Consider the following 20,783-nt stretch of genomic DNA (forward strand, 5'->3'; position numbering starts at 1 on the left):
CTTGGTGATAATTTGCTCCATTTAAGCACACCATCAACTGGTGCATTTTTACAGCAATTGTCTCAAAAGCATGAGAGATGCTTTTGTGTGCATGTTTTAAATATGGATTCATTAGCACTCAAAGAACAATAGGATGCATTCTGAAATGCATCTTAATGAGAAATAAGCATCAATATGTCTTCTGAGTTCGTGTTTCTATACCACTTTTAAGCCATTAATTAATTAATGGTATTTCTTTGGTCAAATTTAGAAGTAAATAAACCTCTTCCCATTTTTCCTTTTTTTTTTTTTTCAGATTGAATTTCACTCTGTTGCCCATGCTGGAGTGCAGTGGCATAATCTCGGCTCACTGCAACCTCCGCCTCCCAGGTTCAAGCAATTCTCCTGCCTCAGCCTCCCAAGTAGCTGGGATTACAAGCATGTGCCACCACGCCCAGCTAATTTTTTTGTATTTTTAGTAGAGACAGGGTTTCACCGTATTGGCCAGGCTGGTCTCGAACTCCTGACCTTGTGATCCGCCTGCCTCAGCCTCCCAAAGTGCTGGGATTACAGGCATGAGCCACTGCGTCCAGCCCATCTTCCCATTTTCCAGGAGTGGCTTTCCCAGAGCCAGATAACATAGTTTAAATATCCATTATTTCTACCAACTATTATTGGGTTAGTACAGAAGGTTTAGCATCTCCAACCCATCAAAGGAGAAAATGAGAAGGAAAGGGAATATTAAAGCAATCCATTTTTATTTTTTAGTTCAGTGTATAATCTAGAGTCAAGATGAATGATTGTGTACTGTCCATTAATATCTGTGCTTACCACTCCTAGTTGCTAAGCACCTTAGAGTTGCTAAGGTCATCTAACCTTTTGTGGCATATCTGTTGGACTTTTAAGTCTTTCTAAAAGATAAGCTCCTTGGTATGCAATGTTGTGCTCATAGAAGTATTGTTTTTCAACCCACTGCATATCAGCAAATCTGCCTTGGGGCTACATGAACATATGGGAACTGGCACAAATATGCCTGGACTGGTACAGCAGGAAGTCAGCCACTGCAGGGAAAGGATGGACATAACACTGAAGCTATCAAGCATATTAAAAGTTTCTTGCAATAAACAAGATAAAAAATGTCCAACACAATTACATCCAAAGAAATTAGTGACAAGTCAGACTACTTCCTGAAAACATGCCTTTGCAAATAAAATTGATATTAAAATTTCATGTAAATTTTCAAAGCCAGAACAAGTCTCAGAGAAATGATTGTGTGTGTGTGTGTGTGTGTGTGTGTGTGTGTACACATAGGTTCTCTTTGGAAAGAGAAAGACAGGAGCATGACATTACTGGAAGGAGCTTTAAGGAATATCAGAACACCTGGCTTCTGATCCTTTCTCTAATCTCACCAGTTCTGAGTGTGAACATTCAGATGAGTTCTGTGACAAGGAACAAGATGCACTGAAGTTACTTCAAGAAAAAGGAGGATCTTCGAGGGGTAAGCATGGATTAGAAATAGAGCAAAAACTCAGAAACAGACACAGGCTGATGGATTCATTCTCTCTCTCTCTTTCTCTCTCTCTTTTCAGTGCCTCCTGGCATTGGCATCTTAAGTTCTCCTTGCACTTCTGCATCTCCCTCTGCTCTCTACATACCTGCACTGTTCAATACAGGAACCAGCAAGCACATATGGCTATTCAGATGTAAACATATATTAAATAAAATTAAATAAAATTTATTCAGTTCCTCAGTTGCACTTGCTATGTTTCAAGTGCTCAACAGCCAACCTGTGGCCACTGGATATTGCATTGGAGGATGCCAATTATAGAATTTCCATCAAGCGGCCAGGCACAGTGGCTCATGCCTGTAATCCCAGCACTTTGGGAGGCTGAGGTCGGCAGATCACATAAAGCCAGGAGTTCGAGAACAGCCTGGCCAACATGGTGAAAACCCATCTCTACTAAAAATACCAAAATTAGCTGGGTATAGTGGTGCTCATCTGTGATCCCAGCTACTCAGGAGGCTGAGGCATGAGAACGCCTTAAACCTGGGAGGGGGAGGTTGCAGTGAGCCGAGGTCGTGCCACTGCACTCCAGCCTGTGTGACAAAGCAAGATTGTCTCAAAAAAAGCAAAACAAACAAAAATTTCCATCATCCCAGAATGGCCTGCACTCCATTCTGTGACCATTTCTCAACAATCCTGCTCTTTGTTTACCTCCACTTTACTGATTAGAAAAGTGAGGCTCAGAAATGCAAAGATTCAGGTCCAAAGTTTACATAACTAATAAGCAGCAGAACACTCAATCCTCCAAATTAATTACTCAATTGCCTCCAAATTCATTATTTTTAAGCTACTATATCACATTTACTCTAAGTCAGTAAAGAGTTTTCTTTCTGTATTAAAAATAAAGAATGAGGCTGGGCATGGTGGCTAACACCTGTAATCCCAGCACTTTGGGAGGCCAAGGAGGGCAGATCACAAGGTCAGGAGTTTGAGACCAGCCTGAACAACATGGTGAAACCCTGTCTCTACTAAAAATACAAAAATTAGCTGGGCGTGGTGACACATGCCTGTAATCCCAACTACTCAGGAGGCTGAGGTAGGAGAATCACTTGAATCCAAGAAGCGAAGGTTGCAGTGAGCCGAGATCGTACCACTGCACTCCAGCCTGGGTGACAGAGTGAGACTGCATCTCAAAAAAACAAAATAAAATAAAGAATGAGTAGTTAAAAATAACACAATTTAAAATAAACACTGACCAGGTGCAGTGGCTCATGCCTGTGATCCCAGCACTTTGGGAGCCCATAACAAGAAGATTGCATGAGCCCCAGGGTTCGAGACTTCAGTGAGCTCAGATTGCACCACTGCACCCAGCCTGGGTGACAGAGTAATAAAACAAAAATAAAATAAACACTCCAAAATTAGATTTAATTATTTGATTTCCTAAGGTAAGCAAAGGAAAAATTGCATCATTAATCAAATTATCAGTGTGTTGATAGTTTCAATTTAGTGTTCAAAATGGCTACTTTTGGTTTTTTAGTTTTGGACCTTTCCTTTGACCTGGATGGTCAAAAATTGGGACTTTTTTGTTTTCATTTTCTCCCTAGAATATGAAGATGAAAAGAGTAAAAGACTAGGAAGCATGAAACCTGGAATATAGCCCTGGGTATGCAGCTAGCTAACTGGATATGACTTTGGACAGGTCAGTTACATTCTGGGTCAGTTTCCTTAGCAGTCAAAAGACAACTTCGATGAGTTTCTGTATTCAGGATTGGTGTTTACTTGGTATGTTCCAATGTGGTCACACTGTTTATTAAATTATTGAAGTAGTCTCATACCAGTTGGCAAACAGCACCCCTTCTCTAGCCATCTAGCTCTTCCTCTGGGATCCTCCCACCACCCCACGATGTAAAACTTGAAGGGTTGATGGCTGAAAAAATATTGGCCTCTGAATACTCTGCTGCAGCCCACAGTTGGCATTCACTCCAATTGTCAGTTTTCATGCCTTAATGATTGTTAAATATTTTTGATCCTGTACATCCTCCACACATCCAAATATATGTTTACAATGTTCCCATTTATAGTGTGTACAGGTTGCTTGTTCGGTTCGGTTAAAGTTTGAAGTATAGACTCAAAGTTGATAAACTATTTAAGTTGCCTATGAGGCTTTCAGCCAATAATTCAGACAGCTTCTTCCCTTTGAAAAGTGGACAGGTAGGAAAATAAGGATGAGGTTACAGGGTTCACTTTCTGGATTTCTCTCCCATATGTCAATAGCTATAAGTTCTGTGAATAAATATATGCTGTCTGAATCACTCTATATTCTCAGCCAGCTTTGTCTCTTAAATGTATTTAGATAATGGGACACCTCCCCTGAAAAACTAAAAAAAAAAAACAAAAAAACACAGTTTAAATTATCATCTTTGGCATTTAATAAATGTCAAGATCATTGAATCAGATTCTCTTCCTATGACTCACTTTATACTTCTTGAACCAACATTAATTTACCTCTTAAGGCACATAATAACTACAGAGGTAGAAGGGTAGAATGTCTAATAATTTATTCATTAAGTTCCAGTCACTGCTGGTTTTAAAAGACAGATCTGTTAGCTTCTCATTTCAAGGTCTCTCTCTCTATTCTCCTTTTAAAGATAATAATACAATTTCTATGTTGCTAAGAAGGAACAATGTTTAGATTATATTTCAATCTAAATTCTCAAGTTCCAAACTGTTTTCAGAAATTCTGTTATTAGTCTTTCAAATACTGAGTTTGATAGGTAACTAAGGGTTTCTTTCATTAAGCTTAGCTTAGCTGCTAGTTTTCCTCAGGATGGCTGCAGAAGCTCTTCGCATCACATCTTCACACACCGAAGTGAAAAGATAGGAAATATTTCCCAGAAGTCATCTTAGCTTATCCTACATCACATTGTCCAGTATTGAGTCTTTCATAAGTCAATCATTGGAAAGGAAGAAGGGATCACCATGACTGGCTAAGACGAATCAAGATCTACCCAGTGGGTCTAAGGCTGGGACCAACTTAGCTTGAGCATTTAGCTTCATAAAGGATTTTGTTTTGTTAGTAAAAAAGAAGATGCAAATGGTTGTTGGGTAGGTAATTATTATACTAGAATCTGCTACACATAACAGCCCTGTGGGATAGTCATATTTATTTCTCCCAGTTTATAGTTGAGTGTACTGTGATTCGACATGGTAAGCAACATGCCCAAAAACTATAAGTGTCCCCGGTGGAGCTGTGATTTGAACTAAAGTCTGTCTGGCACTTACATGGAGGCACCAAGTTACTATGCTCTACTAATTTCCAGGTCATGTATTACATTCACTAAAGATATTGGGCTCCAACTCACAGTCTTTCTTCTCACCAAAATCCCTCTTATTACCCAGGGAGATCTCCATCAAATCCTAGCCACATTTCCTGACCCCACCTGCAATGGCCTTTGCTACCACCTCACTGTAGCCTCTCACTCCCTTGGCCTTTCCCTCAGTAACTATTCTAATGTTGAATCTTGAATTCTAGTATTTCATGCTCCGACAGCCTCTCATACTTCCAGCCTGTCCCTCTCTGTCTTACTCCCACTACACCTGTTCTTTAAGGTCCCAGAGTTCTCCAACCTCCCCTCCATCTGGAATGTCTACTTCAATATATGAAACTGAAGATGTCTCAAAGCTCCACTCAGACCCCTTTCTCTGAAAGAAGGAAATGAGGCTCAGAATGCTGACACAAGTGGCCTAATGTCCCATGGCTAGTAACTGCAGTGCCAAGACTCGACCACTGGGCCCTTGTGGGTTCCAATGTTTTGTTTTCTCCCTGCACTATCTCTTTGGTTGAAACTTTTCTCCTGGTAAAGATTTTTAAATATCTTGGGTTGGAACAATATTTTAAGATATTAGCAAATTATACTTAAGTGTAACATGCTTTATATTTTAAAAAGATTTTACAACATATTTTGCCAATGTCTAGAAAAGGCTATAGTGATGAGAAGCTGCTAAGATAGGAAAATGTTATGCCAATTTCCATGCTGAGAACTGGATAGCTGAATAACTGAATGGTCAGAGGCAGGAAAGTGTTCACTCTTGGGGAATTTATAGGATAGATAGTTTAAAAAATAGCCTAAGTTCTCTAAAGTTCTCTTCAAAATAGATGTTTTCATAGATTAACTTGTTTTAAAATAAATACAAAGGAGCAGGCATAAGATGATGTTGCATTTTCCTTAGTAGCTGATCTCTGAAAGACATTGCTTAGATTTCTATTTTGAAATTAAAACAAACAAATAGCATACATTGCAATATGGAAATACTCAATGATGCTATATATATACTTTAAGTTCTGTGATACATGTACAGAATGTGCAGGTTTGTTACACAGGTATACATATGCCATGGTGGTTTGCTGCACCCATCAACTCGTCATCTACACTAGGCATTTCTCCTAATGCTATCCCTTCCCTAGCTCCCCACCCCCTGACAGGCTCTGGTGTGTGATGTTGCCCTCCCTGTGTCCATGTGTTCTCATTGTCCAACTCCTACTTATGAGTAAGAACATGTGGTGTCTGGTTTTCTGTTCCTGTATTAGTTTGCTGAGAATGATGGTTTCCAATTGCATCCAAATCCCTGCAAAGGATATGAACTTATCCTTTGTTATGGCTGCATAGTATTCCATGGTGTATATATGCCACATTTGCTTTATTCTTATAAGACAGAACTTCCTAGGGTATGACTATTTAGTTTGATTGATCTGAAATTATGGATTTCAATAATTTGGAGATGAGACCTTAGTATTTCCAAATGTATGCAAATATTGCTTTCATAATGCACTTGATGGGTCTGAAATAGGAATAGCACTGGGCAGGCACAGGAGGATAGAAAACCCCCAACAACAGCTAAAACAAGAATTAGGCAAAGAAACCATGAGCTAATGGAAAACCCAAAAGAAGGGACAACAAATGGCCAAAATCCTGGTCAGGTTGACATATCTATGACTCTTTCTGGCAAACCCGAAAAAGGGAGAAAGGGGATGGTAACAAGGGTCCCTGAAATCCTCTCCTTTTCCAGAATGATTATTCCACCCCCTAATTAAAGAAACACCCATAAAATTAAAAACCTAAACTTAATTGTGTGTGATTTGTTCTCATCAGCATGCCTGCACTTCTCTCTCAACTGTGTACTTTCATTTTTGGAATCAAAGCTTCTTGCCTTTCGCATCATTCGGACTCATCCCTGAATTCTTTTGAACCAGGACACCGGCTGAGGCTGGGGTCTCACTGGCATCTGAAGACCCTCCAAGCCCTCTGACAACAGGCAGCAGGCCTTCTTAGTTATGTTTGCTGGCTTGATTAGAATCATATTGCCTTGCACAGTGATAAGCACCTAAACTGATATTAGCTTCAAGGAAACATGAAAGTGTTGATTAACAAAAAAAAATTAGGTGTTAAGGGTCCCCAAAATACTCTGCTTTGGTTTAATGTATATTGACTACAAAACGTCTTTTGAGGCAAGTTTTACCTGTGTAATCAACAGTATTCCTGTTTGGTGTGATGTGAAAAGACAAGGATTTTAGAAGATTTTGTGTGTGTGTCTTCATGAAACTTCATTGGAAACAAAACATGGGAAGTGAAAAAGAGAAATTTCATAGATACCGTTTGCAATTCTTAGTTAAGCTAGAAACAAAGAGGATCCTGATAATTTAAACATTTGTTTAAATTGTTTCTAATTCCTGTGGTCTGGGAACAAATTCCCAACCTAGCTTCAGTTACCCTCCTCCACCCCACTCCATTGATGAAAAGGGGGAAGAGGGAAACGGGGTGGGGGGAAGAATGTGGAAGGAGAAGGAGGTGCAGAAAATTTTGTTTAATTGGGGTTGTAAAAACCAGCAGATGACTCAATATCTCCCTGAGGTTTTTACTGTAGGTCACAGAAAGGAATGTGGAAAAACTATTTTCATGACTTCCGCCTCCTGGTAGGATTTGCCTCAGTGGTAGGCCTGCCAACAGTGGCCATGGGTCCTGGACAGAGGATACATGTGCTGTCTGGCCCACTGGTCTGTGGTCATTTCCTATCTTTTTAAGGGTCTGATGTTATTTTAAGTGTGCCTCTTCACTCTGTGGGTATCACAGACACATTTCTCTGCTGTCCTGTTGCAGAATTGGTCTACTTTTTGACCATGCATGTTGCAGACAGTCCATGGAGGTGAGACAGGGATGGTCCTCAAAACCTAGAAATAAGGAAAATGAGATTGCTCTTTGAGAATTAAGCTATGACACAAGTCCAGCATAATTTGGAGTAAAGCGAGATATTTAAAGTCACATTAAGATTGCAAGCAAACTTGAATTGTGTGTGTTCAAGTCAGGCAACAAGAAGTGGATTTACCCAGGCTCCCTGGCCAGCATATTCCTATTATAGTGATGGATACATCAGACTGCCAGAGTTGATGTTTGTTGCACATTCTCTTCGCATAACCAACTCTCCTGATTCCCCAAAGTAAACTTTTCATGTAGTTTGCACGGATCAGACTGACCTAAATGTGAGATCTCCTTGACAGTCACATTTCCCTTTAAAATCTAATACATTGGCATTCTGTATTTCTACCTCATGGTAAGTTTTGTTAGCTAAAGGTCTCATCTCTAAGTCCAAAGAATGTTAGGTTACGATGAGTTTCAGAGCTGCTATCATCCACATCATGCTGGTGTCTCCCAAAATTTATATGTTGGAACCAAACCTCCAATGGGATAGTATTGAGGGATGGGGCTTTGGGGAGGTGATTAGGTTATGAGGACAGATCCCTCATGCACGTGAATGGTGCATTTAAGAAAAGAGGCCCCAGAGAGCTAGCTAGCCCCTTCCACCACGGGAGGATGCAGCAAGAAGGCATCATCATCTGTGAATGAGAAAATGGGCCCTCACCAGACACTGAATCTGCTGGCACCTTGATCTTGTACTTTCCAGCCTCCAGAACTGTGAGAAATAAATGTTGTTTATAAGCTACTCAGTTAATGATAATTTGTTATAGTAGCCCACATGAACTAAGACAAGAGCTTACAAGTCTGAGGTCATCCCCCTGGAAAGCAGTGGATAGGCTCACTGAGAAAAACATCTCTTCATGAGGACCTCTCTGGATGGCCAGCCAGCCCTGTCCAGGCCCTGCCCTATCTGTGCCCCTCAAAACACACCTGCTTCACTGCCTCTCAACCAGCCTCAAGAGAGGATGACATTGCTACCATTTGTTTTTTTCTGAAGGAATCCTTCAAACACTTCATTTGGCAGTTATTCCTATTTCAGCAAGACCTTGTGAGGCCCAGCTTCACAGATGGATGATGGCCCCATCCTACAGTGGAAGAGAGGATGTGCCTGTATCTTAGTTGGGGAGAGAGGAAAAAGCAATCTGTCAACCCAATGGAAAATCCATCACTGTGGGGATTTACAGGAATAAATGACTGTAACACTTCTTCCTGGCAGCTTTGTGCACATGTATAATAAGTAAACCGTTGTTCCTTTATAGAATTGTTTATTTCAAAGAACTTGTGACCCTCAAGATTTTCTATTTAACCCCTAGGCTTTCTTGCCTTATCCAATTCCATAGCTGTCACACCATGTTCATCTTTAGAGCCAAGAAATTCAACTATGCAGTGCCCTTGCTCTCAAGAAAAAATTGTGACAGGAACCTTTGTGAATTGTCTTTATTTCATTAGAATTTGTCACCCCAATTTAACTTTTTGCATGTGACCAGAAATGTTTTGAATTGTTAAATGCTCAAGTTAATGTCAAATTTTCAAATGTGAAGTCAACACAAGCTTCATACCGCTTGGTAACTTATGTAAATATTGTCTTAATAAGACAAAGAACTTAAAAGAGCAGTATGTTTATTTGAAGTAAAAGTGTATTTTTAAAATGAAGAGGCCTAAGGGTGCATGTCATCTGAAGCATAGCACCCATGTGGATCACACTCTATGATTTCAAAATTCGGAGATGCTCCTGATCTATCAATCATTAACTGTTGACCTTTGAGCAGCTAAGAAGACTGTGTTATATAACAGTTGTCCCTGACTACTAAAATGATTAATTTGGGGGTGGTAGATGGGGACATTTTTTAAAATATTAAATCTACTAAATTCAGGTAAAATTACTTTGTAACATTTCCAGGTCTAGTGTCTCATAGGCCAACTAAATATATGCAAATTCATTTAATAATCAGAGAAAAGAAATGCACTGTTACTAAACCAATGAAACACAAGCAGCTCTTTTGCTCATTTGCTGTGTGTCCAGAACTGTGGGAGACATGGGATCTTCAAGCATTTTACAGAAAAAGGGCTCATGGAACAGAGGGACAACCAGGGCTGGGGCACTGCTGGCAGTAAGGACAGTGGTAACCTGCCCATCACTGCAATTTATATTTGTGAGTGTTTCATTCCTTTACAGGTGGGGAATGTCCTGAAGAGCAGGACTTATGTTCATTTATGTTTTAATCACCCTCACCTCTGCCCCACCTCAACTTTTCATTAGCGCTCAACACCGTGATTGGCATGAATAAATAGAGGAATAAGAGAGAAAAGGGATGACTGAAAGAGAGACTGAAAACTATGGCACTTCTATTTCTTCCTATAGAACAAATACTAGAAGTAAGTCCTCAGGGATTAAAGTCTTATCTTATTTTTTTTCTCTAAAGAGTGGCTGACTAATCAGTGATTTTTAAGCTCTTGGAAGTCACAATTCAATGGCTTCTGCATTGCTCAGCTTAGGTTCCTTTTCTCACCCGTTCCCCCTCCCTTCTCATCTCCTTGTGCCTATGGAGTAACCAGGTCAATTCCTATGATGGGATGGGCTGATCCATTCAAACAACTGATTGACATGGCTTATAAAAATAGCCAAGCTGGGCTTGTTGGCAAAGGCTAGATTTCAAGGAAGATGATAGTGGTGTGAGTCAGCAGCTTGTGAAATTCAAGGAGGCAGTTAGAGTGACAAAAAGGAAAAAGAATTGACGTTGACCAAAATGTGCCCAGATAACACATCACCCCACTGAGGAAAGAAGACAGAAGTAAACAAGTAGGTGGGAACATGTGTCAGTCAATTTTTAAAGAAAACAACTTCATCTGACATTATATTTAAAAAGATCATGTTGACCTGCACATGCTGAAACATAAAAATAACAATTAATATAATGACTTTTAAATATGAGAAGTAGCATGGAGATAGAGCAGTATATGCTGTCTAAAAAAAATTCTTACTATTCCCACAATCTGATTTTTCATTAATAAACTTCACAGGTCTTTGGGAAAGTCAGTGGTTGGATCAATGCATGGATTCAATTCTAAAGCTGGAAAGAAAGAGTTTATTTTCTCTTGAGTTTCTGTCTAGCCAGCAGGTTTTAATTCCTGTGTAATAATGGTTCGTTATCCTTCATCTATTGAATAACCATTTTCTTTAAAGGCCAGAATATTGTAACTCCAAGAAATAAAAAGAGGTCAATTTTGTTGAATACTGTTTATTTATATTTTTTGCACACTTTGCACATTTTCTTGAGTATGTGTAAGCAATCAAGTAATCCTACATACTGGTGGCTGCCTTGTGGATATCTCTTATTAGCATCCTGCCAAAAAGTGTGGAAGGCAAAAGGACAAAACTTAAAGCAAGACTTGAAAAAGTGGCCCGTGTATAAGTGGTGTATTCATTACCAAGCGTGGCCAAAATATGTTTGCCTATTTATACCAAAGGCTCTTCAGATTTACCAATTAGCTTCAATAATTAATTGATTGAGGGGTGATGTTAATGCTTTTTAAAAAGCACTTTTTAATATTTGTAGTCATTAAATACTTGTAGTTGATACCTGTAGAGTATATCTGCAAGGAGACTTATTTCATCTGGGTAGGAAGAAGTAGGAGTGGGGAGAACTTGCCTCAATTTCTGTACTTGCTTCACTTTCTTTACTATTAGGAATGGATGACTAGTTTAGCAAGAACATCACTGCCTCAAGGCACCCCTTCTCCTAAGCAGCACATGTCTCACAGAATATTTCAAGGTTCACAGAGCAGTTTCACCTACCTTAGCAGCAATCTGTGATGTTTCACAGAGGAGGAAAGGAAAGCACCCAGATCTGAAGTGCTTCTCCCAGGAGATCATGGAGCCAGCCAGAGGCTGACACTGCATTTAAGTCCAAGTCTCCTTCAGAACCCAAGCCCTCTCCACCGTACCTCTTGGCTGATCCCAAGCAGATAGCTCTCATTTCTCAACAAACAGAAATAAGGCAACATGCAATCTTGGAATAGAAATGAAGTATTTCTCCTAAGGCATCTATTATAGGCAACTTATTGAATAAACCTCTTAAGATCAAAAAAAGATTCTTAAAACTGCTAGTCATTATTCATAAACACACAACAAAGCCTTTCAGATTTATAAATTTACATGGAGAAATAAAATTCACCCCAGAATAACTTTAAAATTGTTCAAAATAATATATTTTATATATATGTACATACATTATTATTATTTCAAATATATATATATATATATTTGAAAACATCCTCAAGGCTGTTTTTTGAAAAAGAAGGACATAAATAAAATTTGAAAAGACAAGAGATTCTGTGAGGAAAAAGATCATTAGATCCTTTGAAATTAACTGGAGAAATGATGGCAGGTACATGGGGAATCAGAAGGACACAATGATATCGAATTTCTCTTTATGGATCACAGGCTTTTACTAGTGTAGTCTTATAAATAATTGAAAATATTTTTGTTTCCTTCAGAGAAGAATGCAAAGTAGTATCAGGTTCTTACCTAGAGAGGACACACACACATACACACGCACACACACAACACACTCCTACTCATAGATCCCACTGGGAATTTGGGAAACAGAGCACTCCATTAGGTAATTCTCTTTAAAAGTCAATTCAGGGATGGGCACGATGGCTCACGCCTGTAATCCCTGCACTTTGGGAGGCCAAGGCGGGAAGATCACGAGGTCAAGAGATCGAGACCATCCTGGCTAACACTGAAACCCCATCTCTACTAAAAATACAAAAAAAAAAAAAATTAGCTGGGAGTGGTGGCAGGTGCCTGTAGTCCCAGCTACTTGGGAGGCTGAGGCAGGAGAATGACTTGAATCCAGGAGGCGGAGCTTGCAGTGAGCCGAGATTGCACCACTGCCCTCCAGCCTGGGCGACAGAGCAAGACTCCGTCTCAAAAAAAAAAAAAAAAAAGCCAATTGAATGGGTGTATCTTAAAGCCTTTTCCCTCTAAAGATCCCTGTGATAGTGTTTGAAATCCCTCTAAAGAGCCCTGTGACAGCATTTAAAAAAAACCCTATTACCTACAAAGTAGATGTTTGTTACATATTTCTTGGATAAATGATTGATACAGGATTGATTCAAGACAGGAGATGAAAGATCCTGGAAGGCCAGGTAGATGACTATCATAACAGTCCAGCAAGAGGTAGTGATGACTTATTTGGGGGCAGTGGAAAGAAGAGGGCAGAACCAGGACCACTGCACAGGTAGAACTGACCTCCTTATTGAATATTCAGCAGCTTCTCACAATCTAGACAACTATTGAAGGCTCTCCATTCACTTCCTTTATCTACTTCTTGGCCCACACTCATTCTCCATGCAAACGTTAGTTCCCTTCTAATCATCCAGGAAGTAAAACCTGAAATATCTAAATAATTAAAATCGATTATACTCCGATAACATTGGAGGCAGCTGCTATACTCTTCATAATATATTTTACAGATTAAACATTTATTTCGTATAGTCAGGTTTGTATAGATGAGTTAATATTTTAAAAAGACATTTGTCTTCAGGAAACAAAAAGAAAAGAAATATCAGACTATCACCTACATGAATTCTGAAGGTACATGAATTTGCCCATTACATTTTGCTACTTTGAGACATTAGAAGACCTCTCAAGAAGTCCGAACCTTTCTGTTGAGACTTGTTCTTAGATGAGACAAATCTGATCTCTTCAAAAAGATGAGGTTCTCCTAAAAACAGTGTGTCAGTTCTCTGTGAACTCTTGGGAAAAACTGTGAAACAGAGACCTTGGTTCCCTCTGCAGACCTCCCATATACAGAATTCATGAGTGTCGGCTAGGATCTGCCCCCAGATATTGCATGGGCTTCATCTCTCGATAGTATGGACAACTTTTGGTAGAGGAGGTAGACGATAAAAGAAAATAACAGATCACCTGCAATCAGTGGAGACTCTAAGGAGTTCAGAGAAAGTGCCAGCCTTCAGGAAATGTCAGGACAAGCGTTAGCTCAATTCAGTAACCAAATTCAGTTCAATTCAATTCAACTCAGCCTGGATGTTTATCGATAAGTCTCACAATAATTCTTACATTAAATTATTGTCATGAAATTTATGAAACTTATGCTGTGTGCATTTGATTTGTTTTATTCAGCATTTCTTCTTTTCATGCAGTCCTAAGTGGTAAGGTGGCTTTCTTCCATTCTCATAAGAATTAGCACAAAGAATTCTCATCCTTGTTCCCTGTTATCTCTTATGCATGCTTACTAGCAGCTGGTGAGAGCTGCTAAGAAAAAATGCCATTCTAGAGATATAATTTGGAATCAAGCAGAAGTATCTGCTGCAGAACTAATCACATGTTTGGAGTAAAGGATTGAAGTGTGAAGAAAGCGAAAGACAGTCAAGGCTACATATGGATATTTTTAAAGTAAGGCTCATGTGCAGCAGCTGAAGAAGTATGTCAGTGTTCCTTGCACTCATGTGATGTGATACTTATGTGGCTCACTTCAAAATCAAAAATGACATTGTCAATACTCTGCTTTTTTTTTTTTTTAGGAAGGGTCTCACTCTGTCACCCACGCTGAAGTGCAGTGGCATGATCATAACTCACTGTGGCCTTGAACTCCTGGGCTCAAGCGATACTCCTACCTCAACCTCCCTGGTAGCTAGGATTGGAGGTGCACGCCACTGTGCCTAGCTAATTTTTTTTTTTTTTTTTTTTTTTTTTGTAGAGATGGAGGTCTCACTTTGTTGCCCAGGCTGGTGTCAAACTCCTTGCTTCAAGCGATCCTCCCACCTCAGCCTCCCAAAGTGCTGGGATTACAGACATGAGCCACTATGCCTAGCCTATTCTGCTTTTATTTTGAGAATTTCAACTTTTACCTCTCCCATATGTCCATATAAATGATCCATCACCATGGGGAGGGGAGGGAGGTGGAGGTAGAGATGAAGTCTCCACATGTGGAAAGCAAATATCTGAAATATGCTGGAGTGTAGTACCTGCATAGGTCGTACTGGGTCAAAGATTACAAACAATTCCTCTTAAGGGCACGAAGAGGAATTGGTGCCTTTGAGGTCAACGTGCATTCCAAGTTCTAGAAATAGAGTTTCAACAAGTTCTGCCAGATGCCTTATCTTGGCAGCTTTCTTATTATTATTTCCCTTGACTGCCAAAGAGCAACTCCCCCACTGCCGTGCACAGGTCAGTGGCTGGTGCAATCAATGAATCAATCAAATAGGCAACAACTGGCTTTAAGAACTGGCTTCATAGTGAAGGCTTCTGTGGGGATTGCATTCAGCCAAACCTCCCAAGGGCACATTGAGAAGGATTTGTACTAGAACATATTATTGTTCTCAGCTCCCAGTCATTTCTTTATAAAAATTACTTTGATTATTTTTGACAAGGGAGTGTGAATGTAGGGTATTCTGTGGGAACTCTCATCTCTGCACTCCTCAAGGCTGAAATGATTAAGATCCATATGTAACAAAGTTTTTCCACAATGTGAAGCAATGGAGTCAAGGATGGTGATATCCAGCCCTGTGCCACCACTTCCCCACTTGAATCCAAGGTGGTTGCTATTTATCTATCACAAAGTTACCGCCAAGCCCAGCGACCACACTTTCTCAGTCCAACATTCCAGGAATTCTCTTCGCATTAGGATGTGAAATGAAACTTCTTTGCCCTGATTAGGGAGCTTTGGTTCAGGGCTGCCTAGGCTCTTGTCTTGTCAGAGCTGCCTATGTCTTAAGATAATCAGAAGGATTATCCTAAGAAAGTTGTATTTAGGGCAGGATTACTCAGCTGACCCCTGGCTTGCCCTGGAGAGCAAACCAAGCCTTGAAGTGGTTCAGAAACTAACCAGCCTTCAGGAAATGTCAGGACAAGCAACGATGACTGTCCTGGTCCCTATCCTAGTTTGTATTAATCATGAACTTGGATTTATTTCCAGAGAAGAAAAATGCCAACCTTACCTCTACTCAGATTTCACTGTCACATTTTAGACTGTTCTATAAGTCTGTAATTTTTGTTTTAGTGGAAAAGATAACTTTGTCATGAGTACTATTCTTCAGTAATTAAGTGAAAATTACTTTAGGAAGTTTCCTGTTCTCTAAAAGTAATCAGATTCATGGAAGCGGAAGTGATAAAAGAAGAAATCATGTGTATAAACTAATTCAATGGAGGTAACAGCATTCATTCAACACATACTTCTTAAGTGCCAGGCATTGTTCTAGCTGAAGGTCAACAGAGTAGAATAGCACATGAGACCTGCTTTTTCTGAGGGTGACACATAACCACTAGCTACACCTGTGTGTAACTTCTGTGCAATATGGATGATAGCACAACATTACATAAACCGGATGCTATGAGGCCACAATGAAGGAAGTGCCTGACTCCAGGAGTTCAGAGGAGCTTCTTAGTGGAGACAAAGCTGTTTAACATACATTACTGTCTTGTGTTACCCATTCTCAAACAACTCAGACACCCCACCTGTGCATAAAAAACTGAAGGCTTTTAAAGTTTGGGTTCTATAAAAGCTAATAGCTGAAAAGTATAGAGGAAAGTTACATGGAGCGTACTTCCTCATGGCACTCATTGTGATTCTTCTGGTGTAATGTCACACTGAATCTTCTTGAAAACCTCCAGATTGAGTTTGTTTTTCAGTTTTGGTTTGGTCTTTTAGCATACGCTGTATTCTCCCTCAAGTATCATGTACTCAGATCATGATATGGCCTGGTCCAAACGTGAGAGTGCCACCAGTTTTTTTAAATGGTTGAAGCATTACTAGGAGCCTCTGGGGAATAAGTCAGAGAGCTGTCTTTGTTGGCCTTTATGCTTGGAATGGCTTGGCTTCCCATTATTGCAAGCTAACGAAACTATTCAGGATAAGCTTTGGCAGCCAAATCTGGAACACTTCAGGATCCATTGAGATGATCTTTGCAGAGCTCACACTGGTGCAGCCAGAGGGAGGATCCTGATTTAGTAGTTTCTACTTCAGGTTAGGACACGAGAGCCCGGTCAAGCATCCAGTGTGGCAATGCAGTTAGTTTATGTGTGAAGTGAGTGCTGGCAGGTGCTCAGGCATGAAGCCCAGCTACTGAGGGAGGGATTCCACTGCTATGCAACTTTGACTGCCCCCATGGCCAAGGGCAGCCAGCAAGTTATAATTTTGAGGCTTTTTACAATGGAGGATTTTTGAATCACGTATTTTTTTCTCTCTTAAAACAATGCATCAAGTTGAGGGGCTTTTTTCTCTTTGCCACAGCCTTGAGAAACTCCTGTTGCCGATTATTTTTATTTTGGGGCTTCTCTTTGCTCAGAGTTATCTAGCCCTGCAGGTGAATTTGATGAGTTTTACTCCAGGGTTGAAAGGAGGCTAGTATTTGTGCCTTATCATTTGTTAAAGCCCACCTAATATGGGAGCCACTCAGTAGCCACTCAATATCCTCGAAAAAAAAAAAAAAGCCTTGTAATTGGAGTCTGAAGACCTAGATCTAAGCCCTAAGCTCTATGAAGTGTTAGCTATGTGCATTAAGGCAAGTGATTAAACCTCTCTGAAACTCAGTTTCCTCATATGTCGAAATGGTCCTTGGTTACATGAACAGATAGATTGCCCCAAACTAGCAGCAATTTTAAGAGAGATATCCACAAGGGGAGGGGGGAGGGATAGCATTAGGAGATATACCTAATGTAAATGACGAGTTAATGGGCGCAGCACACCAACATGGCACATGTATACATATGTAACAAACCTGCATGTTGTGCATATGTACCCTAGAATGTAAAGTGTAATAAAAATGAATAAATAAATAAAAATTTAAAAAAGAGAGATTTTCGCTATCTGGCTAATAATAAATGGAACATGAGCAGCTGCTTTAAGGCCTCATTGTCATTTTTGGAAGAGAAGTTGTCCAAACTTTAATTGCTTTTCCAACAGGTATACAACAGCTTACCTCCCTTAATTATTTAAGAAAATATTTTGCAGCTAACTTTCCTGGAGGGGTTGGTAAAAATTACGCTATATGACATGATAAATCTCATAGGAGCATCCTTGATTTATTTGGTCACCATGCCAGACATTAAGGTAGATGCTGAAGACACTGGCACTGTCTTCAAAGACTTTACAGCCTTGAGAGGGAGAGAGGCAACTACATATAAAACTACAATGAAGTATAATAAAACTGTGATAGACTCTTCCATAGGGTGCCAAGAAAGGCAAACAGATAATACATACCTCCTGTTGAATGTTCACAATCCCACCTCAGAAGTAGCCTTGCAAAAAATTGAACTTGAATTTCACAAGCCAGGAGAAGTGGCTCATGCCTATAATCCTAGCTACTCAGGAGGCTCAGGCAGGAAGGACTCTTGAGGCCTGAAGTTCAAGACCACCCTGGGCAACATAGCAAGACTTCCTCTCCCTGGTCCCTCTCTAAAAGAATTTTAAAAGTCAGCTAGGCATTAATCCACTCCAGCCTGGGCAGCAGAGTAAAATACTGCCTGTAAAGAAAAAAAAGTAAGAACAAGTAACTGGGGCCCCACAAATTTGGATGAAGAGGAAAACAGCTGTGAGATTTAAATGTAAAAAATAAGCCACAATCACACACCTATATAGTCGAAGAAGGAGTATTTTAATAATCTTTGGACAACTGTTGAGTATCCTTCTTTGACACTACAACAAAATTTAAGTGATTTTCTTAAAAATTAGTTGTAATATGGGATATGAAACCATACGAATGAATATTTTATATGCTTTGAAATGCGTTGGCTGTCTTTACTTTTTAAAATTTGTGTACTCTTATGGATACTTTTTAAAATGTGTATACATTTATGAATACAAGTATAATTTTATTTATTGCATAGTGATGAAGTCAAGGCATTTAGTGTATCCATCACTGAAGTAATGTACATGGTACCCATTAAGTAATTTCTCATCATCCACCTCCTTCCCATGCCCCTCACCCTTTAGATCCTCCACCGTCTGACATTCCACTGTCTGCTTCCAAGTGCACACATTATTCAGCTCCCTCTTATAAGTTAGAATATGCGGTACTTGTCTTTCTGTGTCTGAGTTGCTTCACTTAAGAAAATGGCCTCTGGTTCCATCCACATTGCTGCAAAAGACATGATTTCATTCTTTTTATGGCTGCATAGTATTTGATTGTGTTTATATACCACATTTTCTTTATCCAATAGTCTACTGGTAGACACTTTGGTTGATTCTATATCTTTGTTATTGTGAATAGTGCTGCAATAAATATACAAGTGGAGATGCCTTTTTAATACAATGATTTATTTTCCTTTAGGTAGGTACCCAGTAGTAGGATTGTTAGATAGTATGGTTGTTCTATTTTTAGTTCCTTGAGAAATCTTCATACCATTTTCCATTAAGGTTGTACTAATTTACATTTCATCAACAGTGTATAAATGTTCCCTTTTCTCTGCATCCTTGCATGGGGCTATCTTTAAAATAAAAACATGAAAGTACTAAAAAATAAATAAATACTTTGATAAATTTAGGGAAGAACATTCCAAACATGACAATTAAAATGGAACCCTTTTAAATATGAGGAAACACTTTAAACAAGAGACAAATAAAATATCAGAAAAAAATTGCAACATATGTGGCAAAACAGTTGACAGTCTCTGTACATAATAAACCATTACAAATTAATGCAGAAGAAAATACACATTCAAATAGAAACACAGATAAAGGATATGACTGGGCAACTGACCAAAGAAAGAATTAAAATGGCAAATAAACATTGAAAATTTTTCAAATTGAATAATATTCTATAAAATACAAGTTGAAACTATGAGCTAATCACTTTTTACTCAGAATAAACAACAGGTGAAAAGGAATGACAATAGTGTGATGGTGTGGATGTGGAAAAGTAAGAACTGTCATATACTCTTTTGAGGACTATATTAGTTTCCTATTGCCACTGTGACAATTTATCCACAACTTCATGACTTAAAGCAACACAAATTTATTCTCTTACAGTTCCGAAGTCAGAAGTCTAAAATGGATGGGCCAGGCTGTGTCTTCTGGAGGCTCCAGAGGAGAATCCATTTCCTCACCTTTTCCAGCATTTAGAGTCTGCTCTGATTCTTGGCTCCTGACCCCTCCTTTATCACTCCAACCTGTTTCCCTCTGACTCTGACCCTTCTGCCTCCCTTTTATAAGAACCCTTGTGACTACACTGGGCCCACCCAGATAATATGGGATAATCTCCCCATCTCAAACTCCCTAACGTAATCATATCTTCAAAGTTCCTTTTATAATGTAAGGTAACATATTCACACGTTCTGGGGATTCAGATGTGGACATCTTTGGAGAAGGGGGTTTATTATTCAGCCTGTTGTGGGAGTAAATTGGTATAAACTTTCTGGAGGAAAATTTGACAATATGTATCAACATCTTTATAAGGTACATATCTTTGATCCACTTATTCAACTTCAAGGAATTTATTCTATCAGTCAAACAAGTGCACAAAGAATAGGACTTGTCTGCAGCATTGTTTTAATAGAAAAACCTTGTAAATGTTCCAAATAAAAAGAAAAAAAAAAATTTTTGAGCCAAAGTCTTGCTCTGTCACTCATGCTGGAGTGCAGTCACATGATCATGGCTCGCTGCAGCTTTGACCTCCTGAGTTCAAGCAATTCTCCTTGCCTTAGCCTCCAGAGTATCTGAAACTGCAGGTGAGCACCATCATGTCCAGCTGTTTTAATTTTTTGTGGAGTCGGGGGTCTCACTATGTTGCCTAGGCTGATCTCGATCTCCTGGGCTCAAGTAATCTGCCCACCTTGGCCCCCCAAAGTGCTGGGATTACAGGTGTGAGCCACTGTACCCAGCCCAAAGCAAAATTTTGGTTAAATATGTCATACTTCATTAAAATAATAGAATATCATATAGCCATTACTAATGATTTTCCGTATTTATTGATATGGAAACTCTCCATTGTTAAATGAAAGTTCCAGGTAGCAAAAGAGTTTATGTAGTATGATTCCATTCTGATAAATATCAAAATTTAAATCTAAATATATATTAATTTAA

This window comes from Pongo pygmaeus, chromosome 10, assembly GCF_028885625.2.
Source record: "Pongo pygmaeus isolate AG05252 chromosome 10, NHGRI_mPonPyg2-v2.0_pri, whole genome shotgun sequence".
In the NCBI taxonomy this organism is placed as follows: Eukaryota; Metazoa; Chordata; class Mammalia; order Primates; family Hominidae; genus Pongo; species Pongo pygmaeus.